Here is a 16,375-nt window from a genome sequence, read left to right on the forward strand (position 1 = left end):
ATCAACGTGTAGCCCCCAAGGGCCGGCTCAGTAAGATAATATTGAGCTGGGACTTTATATATACTTCATTGAGAATAACATTATATAATGTAACCCCCATCATGGGGCTTGAACCCACGTCCACAAAGTTGAGAGCTTTGTGCTTTACCAACTGAGCAGTGGATCCTTTAATAATAGATGAAAATTTGTGTACCTTGATTTGTTGACAGGAGCAATTGGTAGCCCCCAAGGGTCGGCTCATTACGATGTGATGAGTCGGGTCTTCAATAAGTGAGCAAAAAATGACTTTGCATTAGCCCCCAAGTGTCATGGTGCATCCTTGCAGTGACATGAGACTTGTGTATTTTTTGTAATCTCAACTTGAATAATGTAGCCCCCAAGTGCCGGCTCGTAAGCCTGCAGCGAGTCGGGACTATTCCTTCCATTGTACTCCCTCCGTCCCAAAATTCTTGTCTTAAATTTGTCTAAATATGGATGTATCTAGTTACGTTTTAGTATTAGATACATCCGTATCTAGATAAATCTAAGACAAGAATTTTGGGACGGAGGGAGTATAATAAATCATATCCATTTGATAAAATAAGACGAGGATTGTGCTAAAGAGACTTTGAAAACCTCAGTCATAATATTGGTTATTGATAACCATAATAAAAAATCCAGCCGTGTTGGCTATTAAAGATTTGAATAAGTATAACCTGGTTTGAAAACCGATTCCTGCCATATAAGCCGGTATATCCATTCACATATGATACATGCTATGATGATGTAATGATGATGTATATGTAATATATGATGATGTATATGTATGATCAAGAGGGTTTAAGCTATGGTTCAGATACGACCAGAGCCCCCATGTAGTCATAATTATGGCATTGCGCCGATCAAGATGTGTAGCTATGGTTCGAATACGACCAAGCCCCCAAGTGATTTCCCTGGTGCCCTTATGCTGATCAAGAGGTGTAACTATGGTTCGAACCCATAGCCCCCAAGTGATTTCCCTGGTGGCCTTTTATGCCTATCAAGAGGTGTAGCTATGGTTCGGATACGACCAAGCCCCCAAGTGATTTCCCTGGTGCCCTTATGCTTATCAAGAGGGTATAAGCTATGGTTCGGATACGACCAGAGCCCCCAAGTGATTTCCCTGGTGGCTTTAAGCCTATCAAAAGGTGTGACTATGGTTCGAACATAGCCCCCAAGTGATAGTGTGAGCTGTGCTCAAGAAATATCCATGTTTGAGCTGTGCTATGCAGCAGACTCTCTTTGGCCCCTTATGATAATATTGGCTTGATAGCCAGATTACGGAAATAACTAGAGCTGTGCTCTTATGATAACATTGGTCTTGATAGCCGGATCAAGAGGTGTAGCTATGGTTCGAATACGACCAAGCCCCCAAATGATACTGTGAGCTGTGCTCAAGGGGTACCTATGTTTGAGCTGTGTTGTGCAGCAGACTCTCTTTGGTCCCTTTAATTTTTCCTGAAAACTCGAACTTGCGAGAGATTATTCTTTTGAATCGGAAATTCTTAAACCGGATACTGAGAGCTTCAAAGCTTTTCGGGAGATAGCTTTCCCTTGAGCCGGATTATAAACCGGAGGCCTTCTTTTTAAGCCAGAAATTTTCTGACAGCCTTTAAATTGGCACCAATATGGCAGTTTAAGGTCCTGCATTAAATAACTTTGCAAGACAGAGTAATTGCTCTTTTAAAGAAAGCAATATATAATAAAAATAAACTGGATGGATTTCACCTGATATGTTAGGCCCAAAATTATCCACCGCGGAGTTGATGATCACCCCAGTAAAGGCGGGCGAGTCGGCTATAGGTGTGGACGATGAGTCAGTCGCGTATGTTGATGTAGTGGGGGCGGTGACTTGCTCGCGTATCCGTCCAGCAGTACGGCACGGACAAGCACTGGTGTTTGTGAACCACAGATGATCTGGACATAGACACCCGTAGATAACCTTTCTGTGTTGTCAGTGAATTCTGTTTTATCTTTATGCATGCATCCAAAGGATTTTCAACAACACCTGATCACTTTGACTTTTCGTCCAACCGGCCCTCTTTTTTTTAAAGCCCACCGGATCAACTTTTCTCCCAACCGCACCTCACCTTATCCTTTCCTTCTTGCATACAGGGATCCAACGCGACTTGAGAGTAGGGGCGGAGAACAGCGACGACTCAACGGGGGCACTGGCGGTTTTAAGGCCTCGGCGGCTCATGGTGAAAGGCGGGCGCGGCGATGCGAAGGCAACAGGCTGACTGAGGCCGCGCCCGCATCCACAGTGATGAAGCTGCTGCCCGGTGAAGCCGCAATCATCATAGAATGAGACCCGTGGCAGCTTACAATGAGGTAAGCCGGCCTCGGCGGCTCAGATTGGGGCCACGACGGAGGTAGCTAGAGGTGGATGCCTGCTAAAGCGGCTGGCGGTTTATGGTACATCCACCGCGGCGGATCAACAACGGCGGGTCAAAGCCGAGGGGCTCGAGAGTGAAGCGGGTCTGCAGGTGGTTTGTCGGGCGGCTGCGACGCACAGGCGGAGACCGCAACGGTGACTCGGCCACGGCAGAGACGGAGGTGGCCCAGAGTGGAAACGAGTCGGAGTTGACTTGAGACTGCGGCGGCCACTCGGATTGAGGCCGTGAGCAACTCGAGATGAGTCGAGGCGAGGCTGACTTGGATTTAGTTCAGTGATGTCTTGGCGGTGGTGCGCCGGCGGCTCGAGGCAAACCGGTGGGCATGGCTTGATGCCGGTGTCCGTAGGGGCGGCTCAGCCCACAAACAACGGGAGGTCGTGGCCACTTGAAGCCGGTTCGTGGTAGTAACAACTTGAGGCCGGTGTCCGGAGGTGGCAGTTCGGAAGATGCATCCATGATTCAAGGCGAAGGCGGAGTAAACCGGTGGAGGTGACTCAACAGCAGCCCGGTCGAGAGGCCCCGAGGAAGGAGATCGAGGCGGTAGGTCGGCAATTTATAATGCGGTGGGCTGACTCGGCCGCAACGGCGATTTGGCGAGGCGGACCAGAGTGAGGCGCAGTGACTCGGAGAAGAGTCGACCCGGCGGGGGAGCTTCAAAGGTGGCTCAGGAAAGGACGGTTCAAGACCGGAACGAGTGCGGCCCATAGTAGACTATTGATGCCACGGCCACGACGGCGCAAGGGTTCGGTGGCTCAAGCAACGGTGGCCTGCCACAGAGTGCTTAGAACAGCAGCAGCTGCAGTGCAGTGGAACAAACAGTCGGCAGCTTGTCGTCGGCAGTTTGGCGATTTAACCCTGACAGGCTCCAAGGCAGGAGATCAACCTAGCAACAGCTCAGCAGGGCCCTTAATCCGGGTGTCTCGGGGGAGTGAGGCGGGGAAGCAGCAACAGGGCAGTTCAACAATGAACCGAGGTGAGGCATTCTGGCGCAGTTATGGCGACGAAGTCAGCAGCGCTTCTGAATGCCTCACCTCGGTTCCGCCTCATCTCCAGGAGGCACGACACGCGACAGCAGTAGCTCTAGGAGACGAGGCGGCTCCGCAAAGGTGGCTTGGAGATGGCGGCCTTGTGGCAGGCAAGCCATCAGACGGTTTGGTCACAGAGGAGGCCGAGCCCAGGTGACCACGAGGCGATTCACGGCAACATAGAAAACGGTGCGGTGAACCGGACAAAGGCGGAACACCAACATGGCCTTTCCACGGTGGAGGTGGAGACCGCGGCAGTGACTCCGATTGAAGAATGGCGACTTCGGCGAGTTATGGACAATCAGCGACAGCGGTTCAAAGAGATGGTTACAGGTGACGGTGGCGAGGTTGTACTGGTGACTTCGGCGGAAACTGTGGTTGCTTGAACTCCAGTCGGCCTCGGAGAAGTAACACTGTAGACTAATCACCTTGTGCAGGTCTTGCCTCAGACTCAGCAGTTTGAGACGACGCGACGGCAACGCACGGCTGAACCGACGGTGGATTCAAGGCACAATGACGGCCGGTTTAACACGCAATGGTGAATCGACAGCTGTAGCAGAAACGGCCTGACCGTGCTCACTGTTGGAAATATGCCCTAGAGGCAATAATAAAAGCATTATTATTATATTTCCTTGTTCATGATAATTGTCTTTATTCATGCTATAATTGTGTTATCCGGAAATCGTAATACATGTGTGAATAATAGACACCAACATGTCCCTAGTAAGCCTCTAGTTGACTAGCTCGTTGATCAACAGATAGTCATGGTTTCCTGACTATGGACATTGGATGTCATTGATAACGAGATCACATCATTAGGAGAATGATGTGATGGACAAGACCCAATCCTAAACATAGCATAAGATCGTATAGTTCGTTTGCTAGAGTTTTTCCAATGTCAAGTATCTTTTCCTTAGACCATGAGATCGTGTAACTCCCGGATACCGTAGGAGTGCTTTGGGTATACCAAACGTCACAACGTAAACTGGGTGACTATAAAGGTATACTACGGGTATCTCCGAAAGTGGCTGTTGGGTTGACACGGATCAAGACTGGGATTTGTCACTCCGTATGACGGAGAGGTATCACTGGGCCCACTCGCTAATGCATATGCATCATCATTATGAGCTCAAAGTGACCAAGTGTCTGGTCACGGGATCATGCATTATGGTACGAGTAAAGTGACTTGCCGGTAACGAGATTGAACGAGGTATTGGGATACCGACGATCGAATCTCGGGCAAGTAACATATCGATTCAAAGGGAATTGTATACGGGGTTGCTTGAATCCTAGATATCGTGGTTCATCCGATGAGATCATCGAGGAGCATGTGGGAGCCAACATGGGTATCCAGATCCCGCCGTTGGTTATTGACCGGAGAGCGATCTCGGTCATGTCTACATGTCTCCCGAACCCGTAGGGTCTACACACTTAAGGTTCGGTGACGCTAGGGTTGTAGGGATATGTATATGCAGTAACCCGAATGTTGTTCGGAGTCCCGGATGAGATCCCGGACGTCACGAGGAGTTCCGGAATGGTCCGGAGGTAAAGAATTATATATAGGAAGTGCTATTTCGGCCATCGGGACAAGTTTCGGGGTCATCGTATTGTACCGGGACCACCGGAAGGGTCCCGGGGGTCCACCGGGTGGGGCCACCTGCCCCGGGGGGCCACATGGGCTGTAGGGGGTGCGCCTTGGCCTACATGGGCCAAGGGCACCAGCCCCAAGAAGCCCATGCGCCTAGGGTTCACAAAAGGGAAGAGTCCCACTAGTGGAAGGCACCTCCTAGGTGCCTTGGGGGGGAGGGAAACCTCCCTTGGCCGCCGCCCTCCCTAGGAGATTGGATCTCCTAGGGCCGGCGCCCCCCCTTGGCCCTCCTATATATAGTGGGGGAAGGAGGGCTTTTCATCCACGCCTTTGGTTGCCTCCTTCTCCCTCTCCAACACCTCCTCCTCCTCCATAGTGCTTGGCGAAGCCCTGACGGAGTACTGCAGCTCCATCACCACCACGCCGTCGTGCTGCTGCTGGTGCCATCTCCCTCAACCTCTCCTCTCCCCTTGCTGGATCAAGAAGGAGGAGACGTGGCTGTTCCGTACGTGTGTTGAACGCGGAGGTGCCGTCCGTTCGGTGCTAGGATCTCCGGTGATTTGGATCACGTCGTGTACGACTACCTCATCCCCGTTCTTTGAACGCTTCCGCTCGCGATCTACAAAGGTATGTAGATGCATCCGATTACTCGTTTCTAGATGAACTCATATATGGATCTTGGTGAAACCGTAGAAATTTTTTGTTTTCTGCAACGTTCCCCAACAGTGGCATCATGAGCTAGGTCTATGCGTAGTTCTTCTTGCGCGAGTAGAACACAATTTGTTGTGGGCGTTGATGTTGTCAACTTTCTTGCCGCTACTAGTCTTATCTTGCTTCAACGGTATTGTGGGATGAAGCGGCCCGGACCAACCTTACACGTACGCTTACGTGAGACCGGTTCCACCGACTAACATGCACAAGTTGCATAAGGTGGCTGGCGGGTGTCTGTCTCTCCTACTTTAGTTGGAGCGGATTCGATGAAAAGGGTCCTTATGAAGGGTAAATAGAAGTTGACAAATCACGTTGTGGCTTTCACGTAGGTAAGAAAACGTTCTTGCTAGAACCCTACTTCAGCCACGTAAAACTTGCAACAACAATTAGAGGACGTCTAACTTGTTTTTGCAGCAAGTGCTTTGTGATATGATATGGCCAAAGTTGTGATGAATGATGAATGATATATATGTGATGTATGAGATGTTCATGCTATTGTAATAGGAATCACGACTTGCATGTCGATGAGTATGACAACCGGCAGGAGCCATAGGAGTTGTCTATATTTTTTGTATGACCTGCGTGTCATTGAGAAACGCCATGTAAATTACTTTACTTTATTGCTAAACACGTTAGCCATAGTAGTAGAAGTAATAGTTGGCGAGCAACTTCATGGAGACACGATGATGGAGATCATGATGATGAAGATCATGGTGTCAAGCCGGTGACAAGATGATCATGGAGCCCCAAGATGGAGATCAAAGGAGCTATGTGATATTGGCCATATCATGTCACTATTATTATTTGATTGCATTTGATGTTTATCATGTTTTGCATCTTGTTTACTTAGAACGACGGTAGTAAATAAGATGATCCCTCATAATAATTTCAAGAAAGTGTTCCCCCTAACTGTGCACCATTGCGATAGTTCGTTGTTTCAATGCACCACGTGATGATCGGGTGTTTGATTCAAACGTTCACATACAACGGGTGTAAGACAGATTTACACATGCAAACACTTAGGTTGACTTGACGAGCCTAGCATGTGTATAGACATGGCCTCGGAACACAGAAGACCGAAAGGTCGAGCATGAGTCGTATAGAAGATACGATCAACATGAAGATGTTCACCGACGTTGACTAGTCCGTCTCACGTGATGATCGGACACGGCCTAGTTGACTCGGATCATGTTATACTTAGATTACAGGAGGGATGTCTATCTAAGTGGGAGTTCATTGAATAATTTGATTAGATGAACTTAATTATCATGAACTTAGTCTAAAATCTTTACAATATGTCTTGTAGATCAAATGGCCAACGTAGTCCTCAACTTCAACGCGTTCCTAGAGAAAACCAAGATGAAAGACAATGGCAGCAACTATACGGACTGGGTCCGGAACCTGAGGATTATCCTCATAGCTGCCAAGAAATATTATGTCCTACAAGCACCGCTGGGTGACGCACCTGTTCTCCCTGCAGAACAAGACGTTATGAACGCTTGGCAGGCACGTACCGATGACTACTCCCTTGTTCAGTGTGGCATGCTTTACAGCCTAGAGCCAGGGCTCCAAAAGCGTTTTGAGAGACATGGAGCATATGAGATGTTCGAAGAGCTGAAATGGTTTTCCAAGCTCATGCCCGGGTCGAGAGATATGAAGTCTCCGACAAATTCTTCAGCTGTAAGATGGAGGAAAATAGTTCTGTCAGTGAGCACATACTCACTATGTCTGGGTTACATAACCGCTTGACTCAGCTGGGAGTTAATCTCCCGGATGATGCGGTCATTGACAGAATCCTCCAGTCGCTTCCACCGAGCTACAAGAGCTTTGTGATGAACTTCAATATGCAGGGGATGGAAAAGACCATTCCTGAAGTATTTGCTATGCTGAAATCAGCAGAGGTAGAAGTCAAGAAGGAACATCAAGTGTTGATGGTCAATAAAACCACTAAGTTCAAGAAGGGCAAGGGTAAAAAGAACTTCAAGAAGGACGGCAAGGGAGTTGTCGCGCTCGGTAAGCAAGCTGCCGGGAAGAAGCCAAAGAATGGACCCAAGCCCGAGACTGAGTGCTTTTATTGCAAGGAAAGTGGTCACTGGAAGCGGAACTGCCCCAAATACTTAGCGGACAAGAAGGCCGGCAAAACAAAAGGTATATGTGATATACATGTAATTGATGTGTACCTTACTAGTACCCGTAGTAGCTCCTGGGTATTTGATACCGGTGCAGTTGCTCACATTTGTAACTCAAAGCAGGGGCTGCGGAATAAGCGGAGACTGGCAAAGGACGAGGTGACGATGCGTGTCGGGAATGGTTCCAAGGTCAATGTGATCGCCGTCGGCACGCTACCTCTACATTTACCTTCGGGATTAGTTTTAAACCTTAATAATTGTTATTTAGTGCCAGCTTTGAGCATGAACATTGTATCGGGATCTCGTTTAATTCGAGATGGCTACTCATTTAAATCCGAGAATAATGGTTGTTCTATTTATATGAGAGATATGTTTTATGGTCATGCTCCTATGGTGAATGGTTTATTCTTAATGAATCTCGAGCGTAATGCTACACATATTCATAGTGTGAGTACCAAAAGATGTAAAGTTGATAATGATAGTCCCACATACTTGTGGCACTGCCGCCTTGGTCACATAGGTGTCAAACGCATGAAGAAGCTCCATGTGGATGGACTTTTAGAGTCTCTTGATTACGAATCATTTGACACGTGTGAACCATGCCTCATGGGTAAGATGACCAAGACTCCGTTCTCAGGAACAATGGAGTGAGCAACCAACTTATTGGAAATCATACATACTGATGTGTGCGGTCCAATGAGTGTTGAGGCTCGCGGTGGCTATCGTTATGTTCTCACCCTCACTGATGATTTAAGCAGATATGGGTATATCTACTTAATGAAACACAAGTCTGGAACCTTTGAAAAGTTCAAGGAATTTCAGAGTGAGGTTGAGAATCAACGTGACAGGAAAATCAAGTTTCTACGATCAGATCGTCGAGGAGAATACTTGAGTCACGAATTTGGCACACACTTAAGAAAATGTGGAATAGTTTCACAACTCACGCCGCCTGGAACACCTCAGCGTAATGGTGTGTCCGAACGTCGTAATCGCACTCTATTAGATATGGTACGATCTATGATGTCTCTTACCGATTTACCGCTATCTTTTTGGGGCTATGCTTTAGAGACTGCCGCATTCACTTTAAATAGGGCTCCGTCGAAATCCGTTGAGACGACAGCGTTTGAATTATGGTTTGGGAAGAAACCTAAGCTGTCGTTTCTAAAAGTTTGGGGATGCGATGCTTATGTCAGGAAACTTCAACCTGAAAAGCTTGAACCCAAGTCGGAAAAATGTGTCTTCATAGGATACCCTAAAGAAACTACTGGGTATACCTTCTACCTCAGATCCGAAGGAAAGATCTTTGTTGCCAAGAATGGGTCCTTTCTAGAGAAAGAGTTTCTCTCGAAAGAAGTAAGTGGGAGGAAAGTAGAACTTGATGAAGTATTACCTCTTGAACCGGAAAATGGCGTAACTCAAGAAAATGTTCCTGAGGTGCCTCCACCGACTAGAAAGGAAGTTAATGATAATGATCAAGATACTTCTGATCAAGCTCCTACTAAAATTCGAAGGTCCACAAGGACACGTTCTGCACCAGAGTGGTACGGCAACCCTGTCTTGAAAATCATGTTGTTAGACAACGGTGAACCTTCGAACTATGAAGAAGCGATGGCGGGCCCGGATTCCGAAAAATGGCTAGAGGCCATGAAATCCGAGATAGGATCCATGTATGAAAACGAAGTATGGACTTTGACTGACTTGCCCGTTGAACGGTGAGCCATAGAAAATAAATGGATCTTTAAGAAGAAGACAGACGCGGATGGTAATGTGACCATCTATAAAGCTCGGCTTGTCGCTAAGGGTTATCAACAAGTTCAAGGGATTGACTACGATGAGACTTTCTCACCGGTAGCGAAGCTGAAGTCCGTCCGAATCATGTTAGTGATTGCCGCATTCTATGATTATGAAATATGGCAAATGGACGTCAAAACGGCATTCCTTAATGGTTTCCTTAAGGAAGAATTGTATATGATGCAACCGGAAGGTTTTGTCGATCCTAAGAATGCTAACAAGGTGTGCAAGCTCCAACGCTCGATTTATGGGCTGGTGCAAGCATCTCGGAGTTGGAACATTCGCTTTGATGAGATGATCAAAGTGTTTGGGTTTACGCAGACTTATGGAGAAGCCTGTGTTTACAAGAAAGTGAGTGGGAGCTCTGTAGCATTTCTCATATTATATGTAGATGACATACTTTTGATGGGAAATGATATAGAACTCTTGGACAGCATAAAGGCCTACTTGAATAAGAGTTTTTCGATGAAGGACCTTGGAGAAGCTGCTTATATATTAGGAATCAAGATCTATAGAGATAGATCGAGACGCCTCATAGGTCTTTCACAAAGCACATACCTTGATAAGATATTGAAGAAGTTCAATATGGATCAGTCTAAGAAGGGGTTCTTGCCTGTGCTGCAAGGTGTGAAATTGAGCTCAGCTCAATGTCCGACCACGGCAGAAGATATAGAAGAGATGAGTGTCATCCCCTATGCCTCAGCCATAGGTTCTATTATGTATGCCATGCTGTGTACCAGACCTGATGTAAACCTTGCCGTAAGTTTGGTAGGAAGGTACCAAAGTAATCCCGGCAAGGAACACTGGACAGCGGTCAAGAATATCCTGAAGTACCTGAAAAGGACTAAGGAAATGTTTCTCGTTTATGGAGGTGACGAAGAGCTCGTCGTAAAGGGTTACGTCGACGCTAGCTTCGACACAGATCTGGATGGCTCTAAGTCACAGACCGGATACGTGTATATTTTGAATGGTGGGGCAGTAAGCTGGTGTAGTTGCAAGCAGAGCGTCGTGGCGGGATCTACATGTGAAGTGGAGTACATGGCAGCCTCGGAGGCAGCACATGAAGCAATATGGGTGAAGGAGTTCATCATCGACCTAGGAGTCATACCCAATGCGTCGGGGCCGATCAAGCTCTTCTGTGACAACACTGGAGCTATTGCTCTTGCCAAGGAGCCCAGGTTTCACAAGAAGACAAGGCACATTAAGCGTCGCTTCAACTCCATTCCTGAAAATGTTCAAGATGGAGACATAGATATTTGTAAAGTGCATACGGACCTGAATGTAGCAGATCCGTTGACTAAACCTCTCCTTAGGGCAAAACATGATCAACACCAGAATTCCATGGGTGTTCGATTCATCACAATGTAACTAGATTATTGACTCTAGTGCAAGTGGGAGACTGTTGGAAATATGTCCTAGAGGCAATAATAAAAGCATTATTATTATATTTCCTTGTTCATGATAATTGTCTTTATTCATGCTATAATTGTGTTATCCGGAAATCGTAATACATGTGTGAATAATAGACACCAACATGTCCCTAGTAAGCCTCTAGTTGACTAGCTCGTTGATCAACAGATAGTCATGGTTTCCTGACTATGGACATTGGATGTCATTGATAACGAGATCACATCATTAGGAGAATGATGTGATGGACAATACCCAATCCTAAACATAGCATAAGATCGTATAGTTCGTTTGCTAGAGTTTTCCAATGTCAAGTATCTTTTCCTTAGACCATGAGATCGTGTAACTCCCGGATAACGTAGGAGTGCTTTGGGTATACCAAACGTCACAACGTAACTGGGTGACTATAAAGGTAGACTACGGGTATCTCCGAAAGTATCTGTTGGGTTGACACGGATCAAGACTGGGATTTGTCACTCCGTATGACGGCCCACTCGGTAATGCATCATCATTATGAGCTCAAAGTGACCAAGTGTCTGGTCACGGGATCATGCATTACGGTACGAGTAAAGTGACTTGCCGGTAACGAGATTGAACGAGGTATTGGGATACCGACGATCGAATCTCGGGCAAGTAACATATCGATTGACAAAGGGAATTGTATACAGGATTGTTTGAATCCTCGACATCGTGGTTCATCCAATGAGATCATCGAGGAGCATGTGGGAGCCAACATGGGTATCCAGATTCCGCTGTTGGTTATTGACCGGAGAGCGATCTCGGTCATGTCTACATGTCTCCCGAACCCGTAGGGTCTACACACTTAAGGTTCGGTGACGCTAGGGTTGTAGGGATATGTATATGCAGTAACCCGAATGTTGTTCGGAGTCCCGGATGAGATCCTGTACGTCACGAGGAGTTCCGGGATGGTCTGGAGGTAAAGAATTATATATAGGAAGTGCTATTTCGGCCATCGGGACAAGTTTCGGGGTTATCGGTATTGTACCGGGACCACCGGAAGGGTCCCGGGGGTCCACCGGGTGGGGCCACCTGCCCCGGGGGGCCACATGGGCTGTAGGGGGTGCGCCTTGGCCTACATGGGCCAAGGTCACCAGCCCCAAGAAGCCCATGCGCCTAGGATTCACAAAAGGGAAGAGTCCCACTAGTGGAAGGCACCTCCTAGGTGCCTTGGGGGGGAGGGAAACCTCCCTTGGCCGCCGCCCCCCCTAGGAGATTGGATCTCCTAGGGCCGGCGCCCCCCTTGGCCCTCCTATATATAGTGGGGGAAGGAGGGCTTTTCATCCACGCCTTTGGTTGCCTCCTTCTCCCTCTCCAACACCTCCTCCTCCTCCATAGTGCTTGGCGAAGCCCTGACGGAGTACTGCAGCTCCATCACCACCACGCCGTCGTGCTGCTGCTGGTGCCATCTCCCTCAACCTCTCCTCTCCCCTTGCTGGATCAAGAAGGAGGAGACGTGGCTGTTCCGTACGTGTGTTGAACGCGGAGGTGCCGTCCGTTCGGTGCTAGGATCTCCGGTGATTTGGATCACGTCGTGTACGACTACCTCATCCCCGTTCTTTGAACGCTTCCGCTCGCGATCTACAAAGGTATGTAGATGCATCCAATTACTCGTTGCTAGATGAACTCATAGATGGATCTTGGTGAAACCGTAGAAATTTTTTTGTTTTCTGCAACGTTCCCGGCCGGCTCGAAGGTTACAAGAGAAATGTAGATCAAGACTTGGCTCGCCGGCGAAACAATGGCATTCTGCGCTTTAAAAGTGAGCCAGTGATGTAGTGTTTTGAGCTCGGTGACTCAGGGCGTGGACGACGAGGTCGCTTGGCCGGGGCGACTCAGCGCGCGGTTCGGACGGCGAGCGCATGTCTTACAGCGGCAGCAGACGGAGGAGCGGCCGAGTCGGCCGAGCCCGCAGTTGACAATAACGGACGGGTCAATCCGGACCGGGTCACACCACTTGCGCCGGGGCGGTTTAGTACAGTCCTAGGCATTGACTTGGAGCGAGGGTGACTGCAGAGTCCGCGTCCTTCTCCAGGTCATGGTTGTAGAGTTCCTCCGGGTCATGGTGGCCGGCTCAGAGATAGTATCGACTTTGAAGATGCGGGGCAAAGCTGCAGCAACGACTTGGAAACCACTTGGCCATGGCACCAGCGGCGACTTTAAAATGCAGGGGCAGGGGCGACTCACGCGAGGGGCTGGCAGTGACTCGGAGGCAAACGGTTCGGTGGTGTAGACGTGCCAGGCCACTGAGACCGGTCGGCGGGTGGCTCTTCATAGTTTGTTGTAACGCCTGGTTGTTTTTAGGATCGAGCTGGCAGTTTGACTCCGTCTCGGTTTCTAACAGTGCAGCAGAAATTTAATCCGGTTACGACGGATCAACACATTACGGTGGCCGCACCATGCAACCCTAATTTCTCAATCCTCCAACTTGCATCTCGTGTTATCCTGCACGCTATCTGTGCTGGCATTTTTTTCATCTGACATATCTGATCTAGTAGTACTCAAGTAGTCCTGGCCCTATGGGATCCCTCAGATAAATAGCAGGAGCAATTTAAATCTCCTCTTCAACGTCGGGTCGTGTCTGGACTTTGAGCGTCTTAGAATTGATTTTGATCTCTGATGATTTTTCCTTCATATGGATGTTGCAACTAGGTGGACGACTCATGATCCGAGAGCTCTGGTATTTGCATCATGGACTAACCACCATACTCCATCCGAGGCCAGGACAACTCAAACAATACTTTGTCTCGGTCTCGGTAGATCGCCATGATTTTTTCGACGGCTTGTAAAAAACATAACCCTAAATTTCTTTCATCTCAAATCTCGTACATCGCTCCGGCTGCCTTCTATGGAGACGATATAGATCCTTCCAAATCGGTTCCTCTTTGTTCAATAAATCATGAGCTTCTTGATCCTTGAAGAGGTCCCTCCAAGAACTCAACACCACCGTGCGCGGGCCCCATGGTGGGCGCCAACTGTCGTGGAATTGTCACGGCAGATGTCCTAGTGCGAGGACTTAGTTGTGAGGCCAACGCATCTATGTGGTAGCTTGAGAGGGGTTGAGTGGAATCGAGAAATGCAACGCAAGACAAGGGTTTAGACAGCTTCGGCCCTGGGAAACATCATCCGGTAACAACCCTATGTGCTGTTTGAGGCTATCTCTCATTATGATCATGGGGAAGTCGCCGTAAACCGGCTCTCCTAGTTAACCCTAACCCTTTTAAGATTATTTCTTCTTACTTGTCCCCCTTTGGGGGAGCCCTGCCCCTCCTTATATATGTTGAAGGGGCGGGTTACATGTAGAGTCCAACTCGGACTTAAGACTTTAACTATTCTGACTTCTCTTCTTGGGCTTCTTAACATCTTGGGCTTCATAACGTCTCGGGCTTCATAACTCCTGGCAACATAGTTACCACTGCCGGCCCGGGAGTTAACTGGTGCCGGTTTAAGATGGTCTGCCGGGAGTTAACTGGTGCCGGTTTAAGATGGCCTGCCGGTTTAAGAATGTCTGTTGAGTTATCATCTGACTTAACTCCTGTCTTAACTATCAGCCGGTTTAACAACCGGCCGATTTACCGTCTGGGTTAACTGCCTATTTTACCTATCTGTCTTAACTGTTAGCCGGTTTAACAACCTGCCGATTTACCGTCTGACTTAACACCATCCGGTTTACCACCTACCTTAACACATGCCGGTTTACCACCTGCCGTAACACCTGCCGGTTTACTAAGTCCCAGCCGGGTTATAACTCCGGTCGGATCATACCTGAAGGAAATATGCCCTAGAGGCAATAATAAAGTTATTATTTATTTCCTTATATCATGATAAATGTTTATTATTCATTCTAGAATTGTATTAACCGGAAACATAATACATGTGTGAATACATAGACAAACAGAGTGTCACTAGTATGCCTCTACTAGACTAGCTCGTTAATCAAAGATGGTTATGTTTCCTAACCATGGACAAAGAGTTGTTATTTGATTAATGGGATCACATCATTAGGTGAATGATCTGATTGACATGACCCATTCCATTAGCTTAGCACCCGATCGTTTAGTATGTTGCTATTGCTTTCTTCATGACTTATACATGTTCCTATGACTATGAGATTATGCAACTCCCGTTTGTCGGAGGAACACTTTGTGTGCTACCAAACGTCACAACGTAAATGGGTGATTATAAAGGTGCTCTACAGGTGTCTCCAAAGGTACATGTTGGGTTGGCGTATTTCGAGATTAGGATTTGTCACTCCGATTGTCGGAGAGGTATCTCTGGGCCCTCTCGGTAATGCACATCACATAAGCCTTGCAAGAATTGCAACTAATGAGTTAGTTGTGAGATGATGTATTACGGAACGAGTAAAGAGACTTGCCGGTAACGAGATTGAACTAGGTATTGAGATACCGACGATCGAATCTCGGGCAAGTAACATACCGATGACAAAGGGAACAACGTATGTTGTTATGCGGTCTGACCGATAAAAGATCTTCGTAGAATATGTAGGAGCCAATATGAGCATCCAGGTTCCGCTATTGGTTATTGACCGGAGACGTGTCTCGGTCATGTCTACATTGTTCTCGAACCCGTAGGGTCCGCACGCTTAAGGTTTCGATGACAGTTATATTATGAGTTTATGCATTTTGATGTACCGAAGTTTGTTCGGAGTCCCGGATGTGATCACGGACATGACGAGGAGTCTCGAAATGGTCGAGACATAAAGATTGATATATTGGAAGCCTATATTTGGATATCGGAAGTGTTCCGGGTGAAATCGGGATTTTACCGGAGTACCGGGAGGTTACCGGAACCCCCCCGGGAGGTATATGGGCCTTAGTGGGCTTTAGTGGAAGAGAGGAGAGGTGGCCAGGGCTGGGCCGCGCGCCCCTCCCCCCCTAGTCCGAATAGGATAAGGAGAGGGGGCCGGCGCCCCCCTTCCTTCTATCTCTCCTCTTTCCCCCCTCCCGAATCCTATTCCAACTAGGAAAGGGGGGAATCCTACTCCCAGAGGGAGTAGGACTCCTCCTGGCGCGCCCTCTCCTGGCCGGCCGCACCCCCCCTTTGAACCTTTATATACGGAGGCAGGGAGCACCCCTAGAGAAACAAGTTGATCCACGTGATCATATTCTTAGCCGTGTGCGGTGCCCCCTTCCACCATAGTCCTCGATAATATTGTAGCGGTGCTTAGGCGAAGCCCTGCGATAGTAGTACATCAAGATCGTCACCACGCCGTTGTGCTGACGGAACTCTTCCCCGACACTTTGCTGGATCGGAGTCCGGGGATCGTCATCG

The sequence above is a fragment of the Triticum urartu genome, chromosome 7 (assembly GCF_003073215.2).
Source record: "Triticum urartu cultivar G1812 chromosome 7, Tu2.1, whole genome shotgun sequence".
Classification (NCBI taxonomy): Eukaryota; Viridiplantae; Streptophyta; class Magnoliopsida; order Poales; family Poaceae; genus Triticum; species Triticum urartu.